Raw genomic sequence first — 25,603 nt, 5'->3', positions numbered from 1 at the left:
GGCAATATGGGACTTATTTAGCCTCTTCCTATGATCAACCAAACCAAATGCTAAATTTGCCAATCTGGGTCGTGACATGCGTGGTCAAACGAGGCACAGATCCGGTCATTCTGTGGATCTCCACAGGTCAATGCATTTGTGGTTGTTAACTTTAATATTATATGTTTCATTTATTTATTGTGTGGGGTTAGCGTTGACGCAATTGTAATTTATCAAACATTTTCCAATCGCTCAAAAAGGACCCATGATTAATACAGATGCACAACTTCTTACCTAGAGACAGCTTGCTCTGTTTCCCAGACCCAGATTAATGTAACATACAGCATGGTTAAACACAACAAGCCCATATAAAAAATGGGTTAGTTCATACTTGCCAACTATCCCGGAATGTGTGGGAGACTCCAGAAATTAGGGTAGGTCTCCCGGGAGAGCAGGCAAGTATCCCGCAAACAGCAACTTGCTGTCAAAATGACGCGATTCGCAGTGAATAGCGTCATTTCGGCCCCGCCCCTGCGACAAAATGGCATTTTTTTTGTCACGGGGGCTGGGCCAAAATTCAGAGATCCACCGTGCCCCGCCCCTCCCGACCCCCTGCCCGGGATCCCCCAAAATGAAGTTTTAAAAGGTTGGCAAGTATGGGTTAGTTGTCTCACACAAACATAGGTGCACCCATAGTTTTATGTACAAAATATGTCTTGTTTTCGATATCTTTCGCCTGATTCGTCTGTTTCCAAAAAACAGTCAGGCAAAATACACCTTGATTTAATAAAAGTGCAACACCTTCCTGGCAAATACTTGTGAAGGGGCCTCACTCTATACAACAAAGGGTTACCGCCGTCTTGACAGTATGTGTTCCAATGCAATTCCTGTTCTGTTATCGCTAGGATTGGCCAACAAAAGGTGAAAATCATTTTAAATAGGCTTTATTTCTTAAATCAAGCTTTTTTTTTTTTTTAATGCGTAAAGGTGAGTTAGCCCTTGTCGCTCTGGGCAAGTAACACCGAGGCAGCTGTGTGAATGCTGCTATCAAAGCTGCCCTGGGGAATATATGGGTTTCTTTAAATTGAGGTGATTGAAGTGATTTTTACGCAGTGATAAAAAAAATCCGACTTCATGTCGGGATTGGTCTACACTCTCCAGAGCCCTCAAACAGGACACTCTGGAGAGCATCTCCTGTACTGGAGCAATTAGACAGGGCTCTGCGAGGCTTCAGACAGATCTGTGGCCTATAACACGTAGTGATTCTATTCAGAAAAGAGAACTCAACTTAAAATCTTTAATTATCTCTCTTCAATCAGCAGCGCTGAAGTGTGTCCCAAGATGGCAACCGTGTCGCTCTCAGAGGGCTCAATGGTGTCAGATCTCTTTGTTTCTGACTGTTTTGCTCAAGACTCTGCTCCGCTGACCAAAGCTGACATGCAGTTTGCTTAATGACGTGCGCTCGGCAATCGGTATAACAATGTGGTTAATGCTTATAATGAGCTGCAAGGGGAGATTTACTTCTTTGCTTCATAACGGCCGCACTTGTGTTAAAACAGTGGGATCCCTGAGTCACCGCTGGCAGCAGATTTCTCTGACATCTCCTATGGTTCTATCTCTGCTTGGTTCCATTTGCCTCCTAGATGTCCTATACAGATTCCACAAAACAACACATCTTCCAGTCTCCTTCCCCCCGGTCACATTATGGTCAGTGCACATCATATCCACATCAGGGACAAATCAGTTGTCTATTCTAATCCAGAGGTTCCTACTTCATCCATAGTCTATGTCGTCTCTGGAACTACATTGTACTCGGGCCGGATTAAGGGAATAGAGGCCCCTGGGCTAAGGGGGCCTCCATTCCCCCGTGAGGTCCACCCCTTTGAGCCAGTCCCCCTGTGATCCCCCGGTGAGCCGCCCGCCGCTCCCCACCCCAAGCGCTTACCTCTTTCTCTTGTCCTGTCTCTGTAGTCCTTCCGCGGCGCGCTGTAAGCTCCTTACTGAGGAGATCTCGTGAGAGTGAGACTTACGAGATCTCCTCTGTAAGGAGATTACTGAGCGCCGCGGAAGGACTACAGTGACAGACTCAGCAGCATTTATCGGGCCAGGGGCGCCCCCATCCCCGCACCGATCGATAATGACTGTCAAGAGCCCCCTGGATGCCCGAGGCCCCTGGGCTGTAGCCCAGCTAGACCTTGGGTTAATCCGGCCCTGATTGTACTGGATCTCCAATTGGGACATCTTCTATTTCTTTTCTCCAGAGGAAGGACCTATGCCAAACTTCAGGTATTCCAGCCACCCTAGCATTTGTTTTCTTAACCATGATGCTTTAAAAGACCAAGGAAAATATATTGGGTCTGATTCATGTTCCAACACAATGTGAATGCAACATGCGGTAAAAAAAAACAATTGGCGGTAACTTGCACGCACGTCCGCACGGAATTAAGTACAAGCGGATCTCAAGATTAATTTCCAATTAAATCTGGGTATAAGTGCGCTCTGCCTATAGGTTACTTGTCGTAGGCAGACAGACACAACACACTGCAGGATACGCACAATGCATATGTGCAATATCAAGTCCCATCAGAAGACATGCAAAAAAATTAAATGAATTAACAACTCTCAATACTGTAATCATTAAAAAAAATACCTGTTAAACGAAACAGGTATTACATGAAGCACATAAATCAGCATGTCCTTAATGTGTACTGTACATAAAATGCATTTTTATAGTTTCTTACTTGCATACACATGTGCTGACGTCACCATCAATCGGCACTGACACCTGCCCTGTAGCTGGTGCAAATGCTAAAAAACACGTACCTAAGAGACGCCCAAAGCTTGAGTCGGACAAACGTGCATGCGTTCAGCCCCGGGACGCCCCTTACTGTGCATTGCTTACGTGTGTCCACCCCTTCCCTCTCCTGTTCCGACCTTCAAGTCGCAGTCTGTCCGAAGTGTCCTTCGCGTTTGTACATGAATTGCGTTCAGTGGCGTAAAGTCAGTTTCCGAGCATGTGCTGAGCGATGTCATGAAAGATACGGCACTCAATGGGACTCGGCAGAACATTGCGGGGAAATTGAATCCCCCCCCCCCCCTAGAAATAAAGCTTTTTTTTATTCATTATCCTCTGCTATCTTCATCACTTCAATCCTTGTTAAAATGTTTTCGCGGGCGAGACCTAACAAGTAACTTCGCCAACGGGGACTACCGCTGTTGATGGCACTGCTTTCTTGGTTAACATTCCGTCATTGTCACGGTGGATATATATTTCAATTAGTTATATAACATTATCTACATATGGCATTTACACTGTCAAGGATTGATAGCCTTTTTGCACGTCTATGCAAACTCCTGCTGTTTTTGGGGCTGTTAAAAGGCGAGATGCTTTTTACACATTTAGTGAATAGAATCCAGATATTAAAGGCTAAATACGTGGGGCCTAATTCATTTTCATTAAGAAAAGTAAGGCAAAAAAATGAGTAAGTTTTCTCCTGGACAAAGCAGGGGGTGCATTTTAGTCTATTATTTTGCACATAAGTTAAATACTGGTTGTTTTTTCATGTAGCACACACATATTTGTTAGCTTTACATTTACACCAAAATTTAAAGATGATCTAGGACATGCCCTATCCCAAATATAAATCTGTTCCCACATTTTAAATTTACCTCCCTCTCCAATGGAACATGGTTTTGCCAAAGTGCAGCGTTACTCATTTTTTTGCTTTCCTTTCCTTAATGAATCAGGCCTATGGAGTGTTGTTTGTAGTTAGTTTAGTTAAACCATTCATTCTTACCTGTATTCAATTCAGAGGGTCTCCGGATGCTTCTAATGGCTCCAAGCAGGAGACCCTCTTCATCGGACCTATGTCAGTCGGATAGTAGGGTTGTCAAAGCCCCTCCCCCATGTGGATCCCATTCGATCAATCTAACTCATTCTATCCAAAACAGAATGAACTACCTTTAATCATGTTGTTTTCAGTTTTAGAGAGTAGATTTAAACTTTAATTTTGTATTAAACCAGCTTAAAAATTGTCTTTTTCATTGACAAAAGGCCAATCACATTGTCCAAGATTATAGTCCATGAAAGCTAGAGAAATCTCATCCTAGCTAGAATACATGAATTAAATTAAGAGTAACATGAATGAGATTAAAACTATGAATATCATCATCACTTTAACAACAGATATCAGCTCAGCTGGCATTTATATGGTCACACTATTGTATGTTTTCTCTAATTCCTAACTGCTGGGGGTGACTGTGCCCCTACAACATACTAACTATAGCAATCCGGTTGCTTCTCTTCCCCTTTCCCTACCCTCCTCCTTTCTCCTGTATTTAATTATCTTCTCTCTTTTCCTTTAATGTGTTACTAGTGTGTTTAGGTGTCTCCAGTGTACCGTAAGCGTTCCAAATCAAACCTTTGTAATGTTAAGACCCAACTGCATATTTAGTTAATGAAAATCTAATACAATGGAATAAACAAAAATAAACGTTAATGTTTCTAGACCCCCTTTTATCGTTTTTTAACATCAGCACTTTGCACTAAATCTGCTATTCCCAGCATTTTGCCATTAGAAACACACAAATCATCGGTGATTCTAGTGTGTGTCACTTCGTGCCTATGTAGGACAATAAATGTGATGGAGGCAGCCAGTATGAGAGACACAGATGTGGTTATATGTCCTTAAACTTCTATAGGGGATCATTACCCCCCCCCCCCCCTCCCCCCTTGCTTCTTATAGTAACAGCTAGTGGTTTAACAAATCAAGTAGAACCAATGTTGGATACAAAGCATAGGATTCATTTGGATTTCCCAAGTACTGAAAATTGGTAATATTATACTCTTCCCCTCTTTATGCTATAGGATCTTGTTATATTGTGTTATGCTTTTCATGGTGTCACAAGTATACAAATATATCCCTTCTCTCTGATTATAAAAGTATTATTAATAAAATATACTAACAATACCTATGCATTATGTTATTATGGTGTTATGATTTTGTGATGTATATTACCACTGCACAAATACCAGGAATGACCTACTTTTTGTATCTCTCTCTCTCGAAGAAATGCATTTGGAACATATCAACAATAATCCATCCACATGTCATGCAGACTGTAAGCTCTCACGAGCAGGGTCCTCTCTACTGGAGGGAAACATTCTTCAAAGGAAGAGAAGCATTAGAACACGAGGACATGCACTGATACTGGAGGGAAGGAGGTTCAGGGGAAATTTGAGGAATAATTACTTCACAGATTGGGTAGTGGATAAATGGAATAGCCTCCCATCAGAGGTGGTAGAGTCTAATACAATAGAGTAATTTAAACATGCTTGAGATAGACATAAGGATATCCTTACAAAGAACTAAGGATCAAATAGCGTTTGCGGATACCATAGGTTATAACAGGGGTAGGCAACCTGCGGCTCTCCAGATGTTTGTGAAACTACAAGTCCCAGCATGCTTTGCCAGTAGATAACCAGCAGATAGGTGGCAATGCATGCTGGAACTTGTAGTTTCACAACATCTGGAGAGCCGCAGGTTGCCTACCCCTGGGTTATAATATGGGCAGACTTGATGGGTCAAGTGGTTCTTATAAGCTGTCAAATTATACGTTTCGATGTTCCTCTCTACCCTTCGCCCCACGTCTGCACCTCCTTCGTCAACCTCGTCTGTGCTTGTTATGTTTTTCTGTGGGACTGTATTTTGTAACTCTGACGGTCCAGCACTGTGGAGTTTTGTGGCGCCTTACAAATAAACTATGAAGATTATCGCAACAGGTAAGATTGAAATCTCCCAACATAATCAATTGTAAAATCTGGACTTTGTAGGTCATGTACAGATCTGCCCACAATGCAGTACTTTAATATAATATCCAATTTACAGCGGGGAAAGGGAGGTCATTAGATGGACATTGTTGGAAGTTTTGTAGGACCTGATTGCAGAAACCTTTTCAATAGTTCCATAAATATTTCCGGAGAATATCTACAGGTATAGAGAGTGTTAGTAATATTTTACCTGTGAGAAAGAGAGACAGTTTGGACACCCATAGGCAAACCGAGGGGGGTTCCTAGTGCCTGGAAACCCCCTCCTAGCATGAGACACTGTATAATTGAGGTGGCTAGACCCTGCCCGCGCTTCACACGGCTCTGCTTGAAAAGGGAGAGCTGCGTGCACCTAACAGTAGTGCATGCAGCATTGCCCATGTATGCTGGCCATACCCACTGGCGGCGTGGCGTGGAAACCCCCCTCAACTAATCCTGCATTTGAACCTGACACCAATAGGGTTGGGAAGGGAAATCCACGATGTTGCGGTACCATATTAACATCAAAAATGCGCAGCCGCGATGTCCGCGGCTAATTGAATATCCCCCAGAAAGTCAAAAGTTCTATATTACATTCTGGATGGTCGATTATAACTGGTTTGCTGTTTAAGTAAATTTTATGCCAACTATTTGTCCAGGTAATTCTAGATGAGACTGCGTTTATTTTACTGTACAAAACTGAGGTATACTCTTTATTAAGAATATGGAGTTAACTTTATTGGAGATTATATTGTATAACGTAATGAACCAACACTTCAATGCTGTTGTTAACTGTATCTATATACACATTACGGATAAAAGCAGAAATTGCATTAAGTCGTCCTAACAAGGTTAACATTATACATTTTTGAATAATAAAAGGTTTCTAGGACAAGCTCATTTTTCTTGCCAGGTAATAAGCTGAAAGTTGGATCAAAACTCTGGGCCCCATGCATATAATTTCAGTACTTCCAAAATTTCCTTCACCAGCCTTAATTACATCATATGTTGTATTGATGACCTGAACACATTTCACTGCTTATGTATGATAGATGAGGCTCAACTGAACAGCCAATTATATTAAAAATGGAAGTTAAAGTAAAATAATTGGCTCTAGAAGTCCAGGGACTGTGATTAGAAGTTTAGTAAATCAGACTTTTAGAGCAACCAAAGGGATAGTAGAACACAACAAGCTAAGAGAAATGTTCATTCAACAGGCATTATCCGTGGGTGTCCAGTGCAGTGATGGGCAAGGGGCGGCCCTAGGGCCACATGGGCATTTCACCTGCGGCCCCCAGCTCCTTCCTTCTTTGTTTGCTATAGCTTGTAACACTTGTTTAAAGCGTCTGTTGATATGTTATTACAGATAGCTGCCTCTTGCTTTGATTAAATATATTGTTTTAACCTATTACTGCGCTTACGGGTGATGTGCGGCCCTTTTGAAGGGTAGAGGGCTGCACCATCATCATCATCAACCCCATTTATTTATATAGCGCCACTGATTCCGCAGCGTTGTACAGAGAACTCACTCACATCAGTCACTGCCCCATTGGAGCTTACAGTCTAAATTCCCTAACACACACACACACACACAGACTAGGGTCAATTTTGATAGCAGCCAATTAACCTACCAGTATGTTTTTGGAGTGTGGGAGGAGCACCCGGAGGAAACCCATGCAAACACAGGGAGAACATACAAACTCCACACAGATAAGGCCATGGTCGGGAATTGAACTCATGACGCCAGTGCTGCATACTTACCAACTTTTGTAGCCAGCTGTTCGGGAGGAGACTCCATTTTGGGGGCGTGACCAAGTGAATTGCGCCATTAGGCCATGCCCCCTGTCAATCTTTGTCCATTTCACCCTATCGGTGTGTGGAGGTGGGCCAGGATGACGCGTTTAGCCCCACCCCCTTCACAAACAAGGTGAGCTGGACCCAGGATGTTGTCCTGCTCTCCCAGGAGTCCCGGGAGAACTCCCAAAAATGTGTGAGTCTCCCGGCCATTCCGGGAGAGTAGACAACTATGCAGTGCTGTGAGGCAGAAGTGCTAACCACTTAGCCACCGTGCTGTCCACAAGTGGCCCCCCCAAAGTGTATCAGGTTGCCCGCCACTGGTCTAGTGGGTAGACCAGATCTGAAACGTGTCGGTGCTTGGCACCGGTTCTGGTTGTTTGTTTGTCTTTTTTAAAAAAAAAAAAAAAAGGTTACAGGCAGCAAAGGGAATTCAATTTTATCCACCAATATCCTAACCCTTGCACATTCTGTAGTTTTCCCATTGAGAAAACCATGCCTGCATATTCCAGTATATCTGATGCTATTCAAATGTGACTCGCATATCACTCTGACATTAGCCTTATTTTGTATTTCATCCATAGCACCCATAATGTATATGTGACCCTAGATGCTCTCAATGGCTGCAGCAGTAACCGGTCTTTAGAATCAGCTATCAGAAGGCAGAGACTAAGGTAACCATGGCAACTGTGAGAGCTCTGCCTGGTTTCCACGGATACCGACTATGGTCCAGGCCACCCGGAAACCAGAGCAGCCATCTTTGATGAGCCTCACAGCAACCGGCCCCACCTCTCAAACATGACTGAAAGGAGGACTGCAAATAATATTCAATTTGTAATAAAACTTAAATGAATCGGTCTACTTATAGATGTACAGCCCTACTCATTGTATATATAACATTTATTTATCTAGACAAATATCATGACATTATGTATGCCTGGTACATTTATCACAGCAGCATTATTCCCACACACAGAATACTTAGTATCAGAGCCGGATTTAGACCTCATGGGGCCCTAGGCAAGATACTGGTTTGGGGCCCCCTCCCTTAACAAATCCATAGCACTATAGTTTTTTAGCATAACATATACCCCTTTTCAGGGGCTGGCTGGCAGACTTTAGCCCAGGAAGGCAAGCATATAGCACTGGCCCATAAGTAGCGGCCCATTTTTAAAGGGTGGTCTCACTGCCGGCCCTGGGAGGGCCCTCTGGGGACCGCTGGACCCTAGGCAATTGCCTAGGTTGCCTAGTGGTAAATCCAGCCCTGCTTAGTATCGGGGATACTGGGCATTGGATCCCCCATGGCTGACACAGCTGTTTTGAAAGAATTCAATTCCGTGTGAGGTGCCTTCAAAACGTCCAGGAGACACCTCGCACGGATTGTTTTTTACAGTCGTGACCCATAGAGGTGCGAGAAAAAGTGAGCGTTACTTTTTACCAAAGTAACGGTAAAAAAAAAAAAGTGCGTTAAGCAATTAAATCTTCCGCTTTATCTTTGGTGGTGGAGATAGATAAAGATAACAATATATTGCAGCACGCTGTGCTACAGTCTGACACAGATAACAATATATTTCACAATCGCTCATACACAATACCTACCGATTCTCGGATGCATTCCTCACTGGTCCAATTTACTTACTGCACACAGAAATTACACTGCTCACATTACAACCTTGTATATAATAAGGTAAAACATAATATAATCTAAAACAATAATAACCATCTACTGCATACTTTCTATTCTCTTAGAAGGTTCAGCAGTCTCCTGAATCTCAAGGGGATCCTCCCAGGCTCCCAGAAGAGGTGCCCACTCTCTCAGATCCCGCTGATCTCTCTGCGTAAGTTGGTGGGGCTCTGACAACAAGATTCAATGTCGTGAATCACGTTATTGTGCAGCGGGGGATGGGACAGAGATTATACAAATTGTGTCACCCCCCTCCACACATACACTTTCCGTGTGCAGCTCCCCTCACCTGCCCTTTTGGACCTTGCCCTAATGTGAGACCTCAGAGTTCCGTACATGGAACAGATCACCTTGTGCAATACAGAACAGGGGCTTCTAGCAAGAGAGGTGCCAATGGTTGTAAGATATCTGTATATTGTATATATAAGCCACCCAACAAAAGGGTATAGTTAACAAGCGGTGAAAAGCCAAATAGCACTGTGTGCTGATATTAGCTGCATGTGCCCATAGCACTTCCTCCATTCGCCGGTAGCATTAGAACCTTTGCCGGGATGCCCAGAGCAACCCTGGCATTGTAAATGGCAGAGGTACCTCATTATGGGCATATTTAAGACGCACTGCAAAATATGGAAGTTAGTTTTCAATCCTCCTGGCATTGATAAGGATTGAACTAACTTTCATATTTATCAAAAAAATTCAACAGGGACAGAAGTCACATTAAACTGTTGCCCCTGTGAAGTTTATCACTTACTTTTCTCAGCCTCTGCATTGTGCGAACTGAGGTATCTTCACAGCAGCTTGTTGAAATTAATAGTGCGAATGTGCCGACCGAAAATATCGGGCATGCGCACTAGAGATGAGCGGGCTCGGATTCCGCTAACCCGAGCCCACCCGAACAGTGCGGATCTGAACGGGATCCGAGCACTGTTCGGATATTTCTGGCAGGCAAAAAAATGAAAACGAGGCTCTGTCGTCCAAGTCTCGCGTCGAATCTCGAGGGGTGAGAGGGAGGGCCCAGAACAATTCCATCTTGTACCTCTTTTTTTGGCATTATGTGCTCAAGCTACCTCAGTGCAACCTTTTGGCCTAAAAACAATATTGTGAGGTGTTCAGAATAGACTGGAAATTAGTGGAAATTATTGTTATTGAATGTTATTGAGGTTAATAATAGCGTAGGAGTGAAAAAAAACCCACAAAACTGGTTTTTAGCACTTTTTATGTTTTTTCCAAAATAAATCCGAATCCAAAACCTTAAATCCGAACCAAAACATTTCGTCAGGTGTTTTGCGAAACAAATCCGAACCCAAAACCTCAAGCAAATCCGAATCCAAAACACAAAACACGAGACACCAAAAGTGGCCGGTGCACATCCCTAGTGCGCACCGAGAAGCTCTTACCTTTGGCTGGTGCAGTGCAAACACTATTGACCAATGACAAGAGTCATGTGACAGGGAGGGATCACATGATCCCCCCTACACATGCGCTGTGCAGCTCTGCTCTTCGGAGCAGAGCTGTCAGCAGTGAAAGTTTTCAATTATGTTAATGTACGCCGGCTTCAGCTTCAGTGCACGTACATTACCATGATTGAAAACTTAATTTCGTTCATTGTTAAATAGCATTACTGAGCGCTCCTCATACACTGTTATGGGGAGTGCTCAGTAAAACGACGAGGGATGCAAGGCAACAGATATTTGAGATATCTGCTGTGATGCTGTGATTCTTAAATTTGATTTGTGCGGTACATTCCCCAAAACTGAGGTTTTCCGGGATTTAACAGAGATTTGTTGCATAATTTGGACTCCCGGGAGAGCTCCCATTTCTCCCGCATCCTGAAATTCCCTTGGCAAAATGACGCGATTCGTTTTTCCGCGGGGGTGGGGCCAAAATGACCTTGATTCGAGGCGCCCCGCCCCCTCCCGTCCTCTAGTCACGCCCCTCTCCCGGACGTCGCCTACTGAAAGTAGGCAACTATGAGATATAGGCTTATTTTGCCACCCTGTTTTGTAGATCCAGATTGTCTTGGGGTTCTGCTTACAGTCAGAACAGTTCCCATGCACAGTGCATAACTGAACACTTGACAGCCTTGGCTAGTTTCCAGTATAATAGGGACAATGCACATTATAAGCAAAACTAGCGCAAAGCATTTGCATCAATGGAGGTGGGGACTCATAAAGGGTGTGTGCCCACCTCCCAGAGGCTACTAGTCTGGGGGCAGTGTGGACCTGAGTGGGAGAACCCTTAGAGTGGCAGAGTTGACACCCCTGTTGTCCTTGTATAATAGACATGACTCTGCCCATTATATTAAAAGAGTAAAAGAAAATAAACACAAAATAAAAATGTTTGTTTTTTGTCTTTTTGGTCTACTGTAGTCCAAATGGGAAGAAATAATCATTCACCAGTCAGCCAATCACAAACAGCCAGCATGGAAAAACACTTATGACCGGTTGCCGGTGAAGGGAAGTTCTGGTTACGTGATGAACGAGAAATTTGAGGAGACTTTTATTTGATTAAAGTTCTCTTAAAAAACATGGTAGCGTCTTTTTATTGTTAATATTTTGCTATAATGGCCAGGGGTGTTAGGACCTCCGTACATTACACTGGCTCCACTGTGTTGTCAAAGTCCGCCACTCCAGGAATCCTAATCTTGTTAATTACCTCTGCCCTCATAGCCTAGGATGGTCTGGAAGACCCCAGGCTGACAATTTTAGTGAATCTGTGAAAAACCAATGTATTTTGGTGGTGTGTATCAGATGTACTTTGTAAAAGACGTCCTTTGTGTATTGTATAGAGGTCACTTGAACATACTTGCCTACTTTCGGCAAGTTCTGTCCGGGAGAGGAGCGTGATGGGAGGGCGGGAGAGGGTGAGGCGTGGCCAAACTTGTCATTTTGCCCCGCCTCCGTGACAGAAATGCCGTTTTGTCGTGCGGGGCGGGACCAAATGACGTGATTCACAGAGAATCGTGTCATTTTGGGAAGGCAGTTGCCTGCTCTCCCGGGAGTCAGTAAGACCGACCAGAATTTCGGCAGTCTCCCGGACTAGAATACAGGTCAGATGGGGCTGTGCTGTGTCTGATTATATACAAATTTCCATATATTTCATTACCTGTATAAAACGCCTCCCATAGTACACGAACCTGGACTGTAGGGTTTTGGTAATTCCCAATTCTCGGTTTTTACAAAATTTGCCACCCATCCCCAGCTGTGGCACCAGACTTATAAAACCAGACTGGCATCACAGATTTCCAGTTAGCATAACTAGGGGGTATGAAAGAGGGAGCGTGGGCATCCACAGGTGAATAGGAAGGTATATTTACATACAAGGTGCCATAAGAACTATACTTTGTGATAAAATTTGTCAAGGACTGAATAGTGGCTCACATCCTATGTTGCTGATATACTGAGAAAGTGACCTTATCCTTTCACACATCAATGTGGACATGTCTATAGAAAATGTCATGCTGCAGGCAAGGCAGCCAGGAATTAAAAGAAAACAAAACAAAAAGAAGTCTGGCACTTGCAGGGCACACGGACGCAGTGAGAGATAGCTCCACTCCGATTCCCCTTTAACAAGTATGTTGTTATGTGTGTTAATTAACAGGGGAGTGTGAGCTCTGGCAGGGAAATTACTGGGTAACAGCACAGCGCTAATTAGGCTGATTCGTTAATAAGCGCGTGGCACCGGCCCTTTAAAATCAGAGGAGGGAGGAGGTTCAGGTCTCAGGCCGTCAGCTGAGATAGCTTCCGAACGTGTATACCTCCGTATAAATATACGGATTGCAAAAACAGCCAATAATAAAAACACAAACTTAATAATACAATGCTATGTTCACTATTACAGATATCTGAACACACACACCACTCACAATGCACAATTCATTAATATAAAGATAGTATTACAGAAATGCACATAGGATACACTGATTAACATGCACACATATAGTACACAGGGTTAGGAACAAAACATGTAACTTATAAGTATATATATATATAAGTAGGGCACAGCACAATGTGCTACCATTATATAGTAAGGACATTTCAATATTGATAACAGACATGCATTTACATTAGTATGGGGTATGTGTAAATATACATATTGGCATCAGTGGTGTTATCTCAATTTATATATAGGGGTCTATTTATTAAAGGGCAGAAAGCCCTATGTATGGCGAAAGCAGAGATTGGTTAGAACAGAAAAAAAATAACAAAAAAATACTTATTGTTATTTAAATAAGCATTTTTTCAATTGTGAATATGTTTAAAATATTTTATTTCTCTATATTTTTCAAATCTATTTTTAACTATTTTAATTATTTTTGTCTGGGCTTTCAGTTCCACTGTACATCATACATGGCCACTTTTAAGATTTCTCCCCTGGGAGATCCGGGGGAGAAGTCATGTGACATGGGCTAGGAGGAGGGCGCGTCACCATAGCCCCGCCCCCACTATGGAAAAGCCGAGATTCATGGCATTGAATGGAGGGGTGGAGCTTAATGACGCGATGAAGCCCTGCCCCCTCCATTAACTGCCGTGAATTTCGCCAAATTTCTGGAGTTTTGCCTACTCTTCCGGGAGTCCGTGAGGACTCCCCGAAATTCGGGAGCCACCCGGGATTTCCGGTAGAGTAGGCAGGTATGCTGTGCATATGTGTCACGCATGCGCATATCCCCAAAGACTGGCCCGGCGAAGTGGTAAGCTGGCGCTCACTGCATCGGGCCGGTATCCCCGTGGGAGGGATTTTATTGGTAGATTGTGGCGATAAGTGATTTTCTATCTCTGCGTGAAGTGGTGATGGAAAAATAACCCTTATCACCGCATTTTTATAATTGGACCCCACAGAGTGAAGCGAAAACAAGTCCTTACCCTGGCAGAAACACCCATTCTCACTGGCAAGAGAGCTTTGTGTACTTTGATAAATAGAACCCATAGTGTAATGCTATATACATTGTGTAGTATCACATCCATATATCAAGACTTCTGACAAAACATGCATGTATTAATCCATGTATGATATCCATGTAATAAAAATACTAATAGTAATTAGTCTATCAATCAACCATCTACCTCACATGCATCTATCTATCTATTATCGTTCTAATATCTATGTAGCTCTCTATCTCTTATCTATCTCATATCTATCATATATCTATCTCATATCTAGCTGTCTATCTATCTATCTCATATCTATCTATTTCATATCTATCTGTCTGTTTATCTATCTATCTAATATCTATATATCTAGCTCACTATCTCTTATCTATCTTATATCTATCTTATATCTATCTCATATTTAGCTGTCTATCTATCTATCTATCTATCTATCTATCTATCTATCTCATATATAGCTATCTCATATCTAGCTGTCTATCTATCTATCTATCTATCTATCTATCTATCTATCTATCTATCTCATATATCTATCTCATATCTATTTGTCTGTTTATCTATCTATCTATCTATCTATCTATCTGATATCTATCTATCTAGCTCGTTATTTCTTATCTATCTCATATCTATCGTATATCTATCTCATATCTATCTATCTATCTATTTCATATCTGTATAGCTATCAATCTATTTATCTCATATTTATCCATCAATCTATCTAATATATGTCTTTCCATCTCATATCTCTCTCAATCTATCTGATATCTATCTATCTATCTATCTATCTATCTATCTATCTATCTATCTATCTATCTATCTCATATCTATCTAATATCTATCTACACTATATGGACAAAAGCTTGACCATTACACCAAAAGGGATTGTAATGACATTGCATTCAAATACATATACTTTAATATGGAGTTGGTCCCCCATTTGCAGTGATAACAGCTTCCACTCTTCTTGGAAGATTTTCCACAAGATGTTGGAGTGTTTCTGTGGGAATTTGTGCCCATTTGTTCTATAGAACATTTATGAGGTCAGTCACTGATGTTGGCCTGACTCACAATCTCCAGTTCATCCCTAAGATGCTTGATGGGGTTGAGGTCAGGGCTCTGTGTGGGCCATTCATGTTCTTCCACACCAAACTCATTAAGCCATGTCTTTGTAGTCCTTGCTTTGTGCACTGGGGCAGTCATGTTGGAATAGAAAAGGGCCTTCCCCAAACTGTTGCCACAAAGTTGGAAGCATAGCAATATAAAAAATGACTTGGTATGCTGAAACATTATTGGCCTCCACTGGAGATAAGGGGTCTAGCCCAAACCCTGAAAAACAGCCCCATACCATTATCCCTCCTCCACCAAACTTCACAGTTGGCATAATGCAGTCAGGCAGGTAACATTCTCTTGGCATCCGTCAAACCCAGACTCGCCCATCTGACTACCAAACAGAGAAGCGTGATTCATCACTCCACAGAACACGTTTCCACTGCTCCACAGTCCATTGTAGGTGTGCTTTACACCACTCCATCCGACGCTTGGCATTGGTCTTGGTGATGTGAGGCTTGCATGCAGTTGTTCAGCCATGGAAAGCCATTCCATTAAGCTCCCGCCACACAGTTTTTGTGCTTACATTAATGCCAGTGGAAGTTCGGAACTCTTCAGCTATGGAATCAGCAGGGCGTTGGCGACTTTTACGCACCATGCTCCTTAGCAGTCGCTGACCCCACTCTGTGATTTTATGTGGTCCGCCACTTCGTGGCTAAGTTGCTGTTGTTCCTAAACGCTTCCATGTTCTAATAATATCAATTACAGTTGACCGTGAAATGTCCAGCAGGGATGCAATTTCACGAACCATCTTATTGCAAAGGTGGCATCCTCTCACAGTACCACGCTTGTAGTCACTGAGCTCTTCAGAACCCATTTTGTATCACAAATGTTTGCAGATGGAGACTGCATGGCTAGGTGCTTGATTTTATACACCTCTGGCAACTGGTCTGATTGAAATACCTTGATTCAATAATTAACAGGGGTGGCCAAATACATTTTCAGAATACGCACACATCTTATACAAGACATTGCAAAAACCTTAATTCATGCACTTATCATCTCCCGCATTGACTACTGCAATTCCCTCCTTACTGGTCTTCCCCAAAACAGACTCAAACTCCTACAATCTATCCTGCACGCAGCGGCTACATTGATTTTTCATGCAAATCGTTATTCCTCTGCTGAATCACTCTGTCTGTCTCTACACTGGTTGCCTGTTTTTTACCGAATCCAATATAAAATATTTCTACTCACCTACAAGGCCATCAACAAAGCTGCTCGAAGATACATCTCCACACTTGTCTCAAAATATCTCCCAACTCGACAACTCTGTTCTGCACAAGATCTGTGTCTCTTATTCACTCTCATTACATCCTCCCATTCCCGGTTACAAGACTTTTTTTGGGCTGTACCCACTCTATGGAATTCTATCCCTCGCACAATAATACTTTCCTCTGGTCTACAAACTTTCAAGCATTCTCTGAAAACCCACCTCTTTAGACAAGCTTATAATATTCCTCAACCACCCTCTTACCCTCACTACATTACCCTATTACCATCCGTTACACAATCCACACAAGACAACAACCCTCTGAAAAATATTGCTGTGTGCCTGAATCGTATAGCATACTAATCCCTTTTTGTTTTTATTTACCTTTGCAATCTGGCTGGATTTAATATGTAGACTTAACCTCTTGTATCTAAGTCCTATTTTCCCATATATTGTAAGCTTGCGAGCAAGGCCTCCTGACCTCTCTGTCTGTTTTACCCAGTGTATTACTGTGTTTGTCTCCAATTGTAAAGCGCTACAGAATGTTGGCACTATATAAATAAATATTGATGATCATATAGTGTATCTATCTATCTATCTCGCTATCTCATATCTATCTATCTATCTATCTATCTATCTATCTGTCTGTCTGTCTGTCTTTATCTATCTATCTATCTATCTATCTGCCCATAAACCAGGAAATGCCCCTATAAATGCACCATGTCTAATCTTGATATAAACCTCATTTAAATATATCATGCCACAAAAAGCAATCTAATTTTTGAATGTGTGTACACTTTAAATGATCGCGCCCAGCTAGCATTAAGCCAAGAACAACCCAATCTGCCCGGTTCCTCCTACCATAGATGTAAAGCTTTGAAACCCCCGCAGATGAGGTGCTACTTTCTGTTTGATACTAACTTTTCATAAAGCGCCACAATTTTCCACAGTCTGTACAATGGGAAGGCAAAACAAACATATACTGATAACAAAGCTAAAACATAACTGGAGACAAATGGTGTGAAGGACGTGCTCGCTAGAACATATTATCTAGCAGGAAAGACGGGAAGTGATGAGTAACACTAGCTTTCAATAATTGACACCTTCCAATAAGTGACAATGCATTCCAGTAAATGGTACAGTTCTCACGAGTTACCATTATCTTCCAATAAGTAGTACTGCATTCCAATGAGAGATGGTATCCTCCAACGAGTGACTCTACTTTCCCCTGAGTGACACTATCTTCCACTGACTGACATTTTTGTCCATTGAGTGACACTATTTTTCTATGAAAACTTTTTTAATGTGTGACAAACTCTTCCAAAGACTGGTACTATGCTATCCTGAGTCACACTACCTTCCAGTGAATGAAAAGAGCTTCCACTGGTGGTCAGTGCCTTCCAATGATAGACCTCCCAGTGAATGAAAGGACCATTTAGTGAATGAAGGGAGCGTCAGTGAGGCACAGAACCTTTCAGTGAATGAAAGGACCTTCCAGAGAATGAAGGGAGCTTCTACAGAGGTACAGTACCTTCCAGTGAATGAAAAGAGCTTCCAGTGAGGATCTTTGCCTTCCAATGATAGATAATACCTTCCGGTGAATGAAGGGAGCTTCCAGTGAAGGACAATACATTCCAGTGAATGAAAGGACCTTCCAGTGAATGAAGGGAGCTTCCAGTGAAGGACACTACCTTCCAGTGAAGAAAGGACCTTCCAGTGAATGAAGGGAGCTTCCAGTGAGGGACAGTACCTTCCAGTGAATGAAAGGACCTTCTAGTGAATGAAAATAAGTTTCAGTGAGGCACAGTACCTCCCAGTGAATGAAAGGACCTTCCAGAGAATGAAGGGAGCTTCCAGTGAAGGACACTACCTTCCAGTGAAGAAAGGACCTTCCAGTGAATGAAGGGAGCTTCCAGTGAGGCACAGTACCTCCCAGTGAATGAAAGGACCTTCCAGAGAATGAAGGGAGCTTCTAGAGAGGGACAGTGCCTTCCAGTGAATGAAGATAGCTTCTAGTAAGGTGCGGTACCTTCCGCTGAATGTCAAAAGATTCTAAACCGTGGCAATACTGTCCAATGATTGGAACAATGTTCTGAACACTGACATTACCCTCTAATGTGTGATATTACCTTACAATTAGTAACACTATCTTCTAGTGAGTGACATGACCTGTCAGTGAGTGACAATACCTTCCGATGACTGGAACTATGGCTGGATGGCTGACACTGCCTTATGATGAATGAGATTACCTTCCATAGAATGTGACAACCCTACCATGAGCTAGATGTTGGTGTATAGCATGACCTTCTAATAATTGACATGATACTGCCTTCTGATGAATGACACCAATTCTCAGTCCCTACATCATAATGTGAAAGTTCTTTGTGAAGAATGATGACTGATGAAAAATACATTCCTACAAGTAGCATGAGATATACTTTAATAGGTGAGAATGAGTGCGACATAAATCGTAACCATAATCAATATTCCAGTTTGAGAAACAATCTTAAAATGTATGAAACATTCTGGCAATGGGTGACACGTTCATGAATAAATGACAATGCTGCCCAGCTCTTCATAGCATAGAGTGAATTTAGGAAATGGGACTAATTAGTGAAAACACCATCATCATAGGTCACATGGAATAAGAAGTTTCCCTTACCAAACCTTTCTTGTAATCTTGAATGGTATTGAGGTTCTCCTCCTCTGGAGTAAACATTTCAGTACATATCTCCAATTGGGTGACCAAGTGCCCTCTACTGGTCATCTGTCTTCCAATGAGTTATTCACATTCCGTTTAGTAAGAGAAAATTCTAATAGTGCAATATTACCACAAGGGTCAATGGGTGATTCTATTGTCAAGTGAACTGAACACTATTCCAAAGAATTACACTCAAGGTCAGTGACTTGTGCTCTATTCTAATAATTGATTCTACCATCTGAGTAATACACTATTTCAGTACACGCGATCTTTCCTTCCAATATGTGATTCTAGCATACAATCAAACACTGAGTTCTACTGAGTGATACTCTATTCAATGGTTTGAACATACCTATTAAAGTGATTCTAGTTTCCAGTTGCTGATTCTAAGTATGCACATATCATGCTGATATCAAATCAGCCACTATACCTTTTACTGTTTGAGTTTACCTGGTAACTAGTGATTTCACTTTACAATAAGTGACTACACCTCCCAATTAAATGTGTTATGTTCTGAGTTATTCAGCCCTTGCCAGTGCTTGTATATACATGTGGTGATGCATTACAAGGAAGGAGCAATCCATTCTACCACTGAAACATTCCAATAAATTAGTCTACCTTGCAGTAATAGATGATTTATCATTCCATATAATGATTCTACCATCCTATGTATGAAACTTCCTTCCAATTCTACAATTCAGTGAATTATTTATTCTAAATTCCAGTGAGGGATTCTACTCTAAATGAAATCATTTTACCTCCCATCAATTCTACCTTCCATCAAAAAGGCTACAGTCTATTCCAGTGAGGTATGCTCTCTTTCAATGAATGAGTCTGCATTCCAGTGAGGGGAGCTATATTTCAATGAATAAGTCTACATTCCAGTGAGGAGAGCTATCTTTCAAGGAACGAGTCTACATTCCAGTGAGGGGAGCGATATTTCAATGATGAGTTTATATTCCAGTAAAGAGTGCAATACTTCAATAAATAAGTCTATAGTTCAGTGAGGAGCGCTATACTCTAATAAATGAGTCTACATTCCAGTGTGGGAAGCCATTTTCCAATGAATGAGTCTACATTCCAGTGTGGGAAGCCATTTTCCAATGAATGAGTCTACATTCCAGTGTGGGGAGCGATATTTCAATGAATGAGTCTACAGTCCAGTGAGGGGAGCTATATTCCAATGAATGAGTCTACATTCCAGTGTGGGGAGCTATATTCCAATGAATGAGTCTACATTCCAGTGAGGGGAGCTATATTCCAATCAATGAATCTACATTCCAGTGAGTGGAGCTATCTTTCAATGGATGAGTCTACATTCCCTTGAACTATTCTACCCTACGAGTCTCCATTCCATTTCATTATCATCATTTTATTCCTACTAGGAACTGTAAACTAATGTATTTTCTTTGACTAACTGTGCCAAGAACAAGGGGAAGTATAAGGTAGACAAAGTTTTATACTATCCTTCTATGCAGGGTATTAGCTGCCTGCTCACTATAATATTTTTGGACCTTTCTGGACATAACAAAATCCTAATAAAATCACATCCCACCCCAATGATTGCACACATATGCTATGTTGTTATGAATGAGTCTACAGTTCAAGTGGTGGCTCTCCCTTCCACAGAGTCATTCTCCCTTATACTGACTGATCCTACATACCCTGAGTGATTTTAACTTCCACTGAGTGATTTTAACTATTTTAACTTCCATTAAATGTTTGCAGATTCCAATAAGTAAATCTAAAATGCAGAAAGTGCTTCCTTCCGCATTCTAATGAGTGCTTCCACATTACAGTAAGTGGTTCCACATTCTAGTGAGTGCTTCTACATTCCAGTGAGTGCTTCCACATTCTAGTGAGTGCTTCCACATTCTAATGAGTGCTTCCACATTACAGTAAGTGGTTCCACATTCTAGTGAGTGCTTCCACATTCCAGTGAGTGCTTCCACATTCTAGTGAGTGCTTCCACATTCTAATGAGTGCTTCCACATTCTAGTGAGTACTTCCACATTCTAGTGAGTGCTTCCACATTCTAGTGAGTGCTTCCACATTCTAATGAGTGCTTCCACATTACAGTAAGTGGTTCCACATTCTAGTGAGTGCTTCCACATTCCAGTGAGTGCTTCCACATTCTAGTGAGTGCTTCCACATTCTAATGAGTGCTTCCACATTCTAGTGAGTACTTCCACATTCTAGTGAGTGCTTTCACATTCTAGTGAGTGCTTCCACATTCTAATGAGTGCTTCCACATTCTAGTGAGTGCTTCCACATTCTAGTGAGTGCTTTCACATTCTAGTGAGTGCTTCTACATTCCAACGAGTACTTCCACCTTCCAGTGAGTGCTTCCACATTCCAGTGAGTGCTTCTACATTTCAGTGAGTGCTTCTACATTCTAGTGAGTGCTTCCATATTCCAGTGAGTGCTTCTACATTCCAACGAGTACTTCCACCTTCCAGTGAGTGCTTCCACATTCCAGTGAGTGCTTCTACATTTCAGTGAGTGCTTCCACATTCTAATGAGTGCTTCCACATTCTAGTGAGTGCTCCCACATTCTAGTGAGTGCTTTCACATTCTAGTGAGTGCTTCTACATTCCAGTGAGTACTTCCACATTCCAGTGAGTGCTTCCACATTCCAGTGAGTGCTTCTACATTTCAGTGAGTGCTTCTACATTCTAGTGAGTGCTTCCATATTCCAGTGAGTGCTTCTACATTCCAGTGAGTGCTTCCACATTCTTGTGACTGATCCTGCCCTACGGCGAATAATTTTACCTTCCTTTAAGTCATTCTAACATCTGTTGAGTGGCATTATCGCCTATTGAGTAATGCTTCCTTTCTAATAATTCACTCAAATTACTACCAGTAAGTGACAGTGATTTTAATGAGTGATATTACTTTCCAATGAGTGTCACACTTAATACAGCAATTGCTACTGTCTGACAATGATTATTATGGCCGCCCAATACCTAATAGAAGTTTATAAAAACAATATACCAAGAAAAGCCATTTTTTTAAATTAAACTGTCAATTGATTGATATAAAACAGGTTATAGCTATAATATTGGCCATGTATGACTGTATTCTACTCAGTAAACATGTTCTCCATTTAATGAGTCTTCCCAATGTTTGTTGAGACAGAGACAGCACCTGAAATTACTGATACTGTCTCTTGTAATCAAATGGAATTCTTAAGAGAAACTAAAGAGATTGTCTTATAGTAGGAGATCCCTGTAGTCACCGTACTCCTATGAGATAACTGTTTCAAGAGCCCAGTAAAGAATGAACTTTATTGGCCAGACATGTACTAATACAGAGGTTTGCAACCTTTGGGATGGCACCTGAATGTGGATGTAGTAACTGTTTCTGGGGTCCCCTGATATTCAGATATATAATACACTCTATTACGGGCCACCTCTTCTAGGGTCCCAGAATAATACAAACCAACAATGGGGGCCTAACTTTAAAAAAAAAAAAAAAGGTTAATGAGCATTATATTAAGTTACTCTGCCAAATAGTGCAATAAACAGACTTCAGAATTAGAAAAAAGCCTAAGTAAGACCTCCAAGGACCAACAGATGAGCTTAATATTCAGGCAGAGAGAAACCAAGTGAATAACGTTCTTCCCAAAGTTCCTAAGATAATCATTCCTATCTTATAATAAAGAGAGAGGACAGGGATGTGCGGTTTATAATAATGCAGCGTGGCCTGCCAAATAATGAGATTGCTTTCAAATGGATATTTTTTTTTCAATAAATGAGATTGGCCATGCTTGCATTGTGCTGGAGAAAGCAAATTGGAGTATTATGCCATGAGACAGTCTGCCTCTAAGTGTACGAGACATCCTTTCAGGAAAGACCACCTTCCGATAAGTGTCTAATCAACCACTTGGTAAAGAGTCAATCTCTGCATCCAAGTAACACAGGTTGCCTTGCAGTGAGACAGACGGACATCCACAAATAAAGGCCAGATGGCCTGCACAGGCTGCCTAAAATCAGTGTATGATACAGTCTTATAGAGATTAGAGAGATAGATAGATAGATAGATAGATAGATAGATAGATAGATAGATAGATAGATAGATAGATAGATATTCCCATGTATAAACTGTACATCTCATCATCTTTATACACAAACATGTATAAATACATTTTTGTATCACATATATGTTTTCACAGACATATTAAGATATGGGATATATATCAATGTATGCACATACACAACCTCCTTACACACTATTAACACAGATGCATTAGAGATTATATAAAACACCGTACATACTGAATATATTCACACACACATATATATAGCTATATATATATTATATACGCACATATACATGCATTATATGAAACTATATGACCCTATATGTGAGTGTATATACTTGCACATAATGTAAGAAATGCATCCTTATGCAGATATATAAATACCCATGTTCCTCACCTTATTATACTGTGTTTTTCCAGATGTTTAAATTTTTGAAGGATGGAGGGTAAAGACTGGTCACCGATTCTCCCCTAGAAGACCACCTGCCGTGGACATGATCCCACAGGGGTGGAGCCTAATAGGCAGGCCCCGCCTCCTGCGTTTTTTAGCCACTGTCCAAGGTTGTAATATTAATACTGGCCTTTTGTCAACAGATCGGTAGTCCACGTATTTGGACAGCTCTGTGTAAGCCAGCCTCTTGTAGTGGTAGAAAATGTCCACCTGTCCAGTTTGGCTGTTCCTAGCTTTCGATGATCTGTGTGGCACTATGTCAGCAGTCCAGTATATAGAGTATTTTGAATTACACAAATGCTGCCAATATACTAGCCAATTCCAGATGTTCTGGTATGCTTCTCACCAAAACACCAGTCTGTAGCCTTTCTCTCTTAGCCTCACAGACGTGTATTAGCTGTCAGCCATCTCATGGTAAACAATCCTTTTTGATTTGCCATGTTTGTGTTTGGTGGGCCTTGCCATAGGTCAGTAGGCTTCCTCTTTCATATGCTTTCCATATTAGATGCCACTGCTGGATTTTTACCAAGCACGGGATTAATGATGTTTCTCCAAGCTGTTATCCATTCTGAATTCCTGCTAGCCGCAGGATGGAAGACAGTCTCACTGCACACTAGCCCGGGGTTGTATCCCTGTGGCCTGACAGCTTTCAGGTGCTCTCCAGTATACTCGCCATTGCAGGATTTCTGGTAGCCAGTGGTCAGCAAATGCTTGTCCAAACTAAAGCCACATGGGGTTTCTGCATGCCCACCTGTCAAAGGATATTAGCCCTCTTGTCTAGTATTCTCCAGTGGGCTAGTGCTGGCTTAACCTGTTAGGTAACCAGTCACTCTAATTTGTCCAGCAGCGTCCTATCCTCAGGTGGCCCAATCACACTCCAGGGCACTATGAAATTATATGTTTGGGTTTTTTTTCTTGCTGCACCTGCTAGGTAGCCGCTCTGGCTTATCAGTGGCCACTGGCATGCAATTGTCTGAGAGCAGCAATCTTGACATCCATCATACTAAACATGATTACCAGGGAATGAGGCAGATAAATACTACTAGCCACAGCCAGGAATAAAGGAGCCAAGCCCCTTGTGTGTCCTCACTACTACTAATATTCTGAGCACCCCTCTCTCATCTCATTATATGTCCTTTCCTCTCTTCATGTCTCTGATTTACTGGCTATCTGAGATCTCCACTCGTCCTCTCCATCTTTAACCTCCCTGGTATGTCCGCTTCCCTTCCTGCCAGCCCCTCTATTGTGATACGCTATTTACTTGTCTGTCCCTCTCTCACACCCTGTGTTTATCGGTGTCTGTCTCTCACTACCTGTCCGTCTCTTCTTCTCTCCTCTTGCATTCCTTCTGCCTCTCGCAGACTGCCGAGCTCTTGCAGAACGTCTCTCTCTCTCTCTCTCTCTCTCTCTCGCTCTCTCTCTCTTTCTCTCTCTTCTTCTCAGGATCTGCCGTTCTCTCCTACTGCTCCTCTTCTCGCAAATTTTTTTTATCCCACGTAAAGAAATAACAAAGAAAATAAATGAGAGATTGTGGGGCTGTTTCGGTCTCAGGCTCCCCTGCCCCTCCCCCGGCTCTCTCCCTCCCTTGCTCTCTCTCCTCTCTCTCTCTCCCTCCCTTCTTCCCTCCTCCTCTTCTCCTTTTAACCCTCTCTCAGATCCAGATCTCTTCATCTATCTCTGTAAAAAAACTCTTTCATCTCAGCTGTCTTGTCTTATGTCAGTGTTTCTGTCTGACATTCTCTGCCCTCAGAGCAGCCACTCTGGCTCAATGTCTTTTTTTGTGCCTGCCCCCCAAACATTTTCTTTACCCCCCCCCCTTCCTCTCCTTCCTTCTCTTACTCTCACTCCATCTCTCTATCTCCACCCTCTTCTCTCCTTTACCCACTCCCTCCTCTCTCTCTCACTCCATCTTTCTCCTGCTTCATCTACCTCTCCTCCTC

General features: G+C 42.0%; 1 protein-coding gene across 3 annotated transcripts in view; it reads right to left on the bottom strand.

Moving 5' to 3' along the window:
• Window positions 1–25,230, bottom strand: part of ADGRL1 (adhesion G protein-coupled receptor L1) — a 207,798-nt gene extending 182,568 nt beyond the window's left edge. For 2 of the 3 annotated variants that reach the window (XM_075206898.1, XM_075206900.1), the window contains exon 1: window positions 23,610–25,230. The gene's annotated coding sequence lies outside the window, so the exon portion shown is untranslated. Of the gene's footprint in view, window positions 1–9,313; window positions 9,451–23,609 lie in introns of those variants that run through there. The other variant, XM_075206899.1, reaches the window with a different exon arrangement.
• Window positions 25,231–25,603: the final 373 nt, after the last annotated feature.

Source organism: Mixophyes fleayi, chromosome 4 (assembly GCF_038048845.1).
Source record: "Mixophyes fleayi isolate aMixFle1 chromosome 4, aMixFle1.hap1, whole genome shotgun sequence".
In the NCBI taxonomy this organism is placed as follows: Eukaryota; Metazoa; Chordata; class Amphibia; order Anura; family Limnodynastidae; genus Mixophyes; species Mixophyes fleayi.
This window is presented reverse-complemented; position numbering and strand designations above follow the sequence as displayed.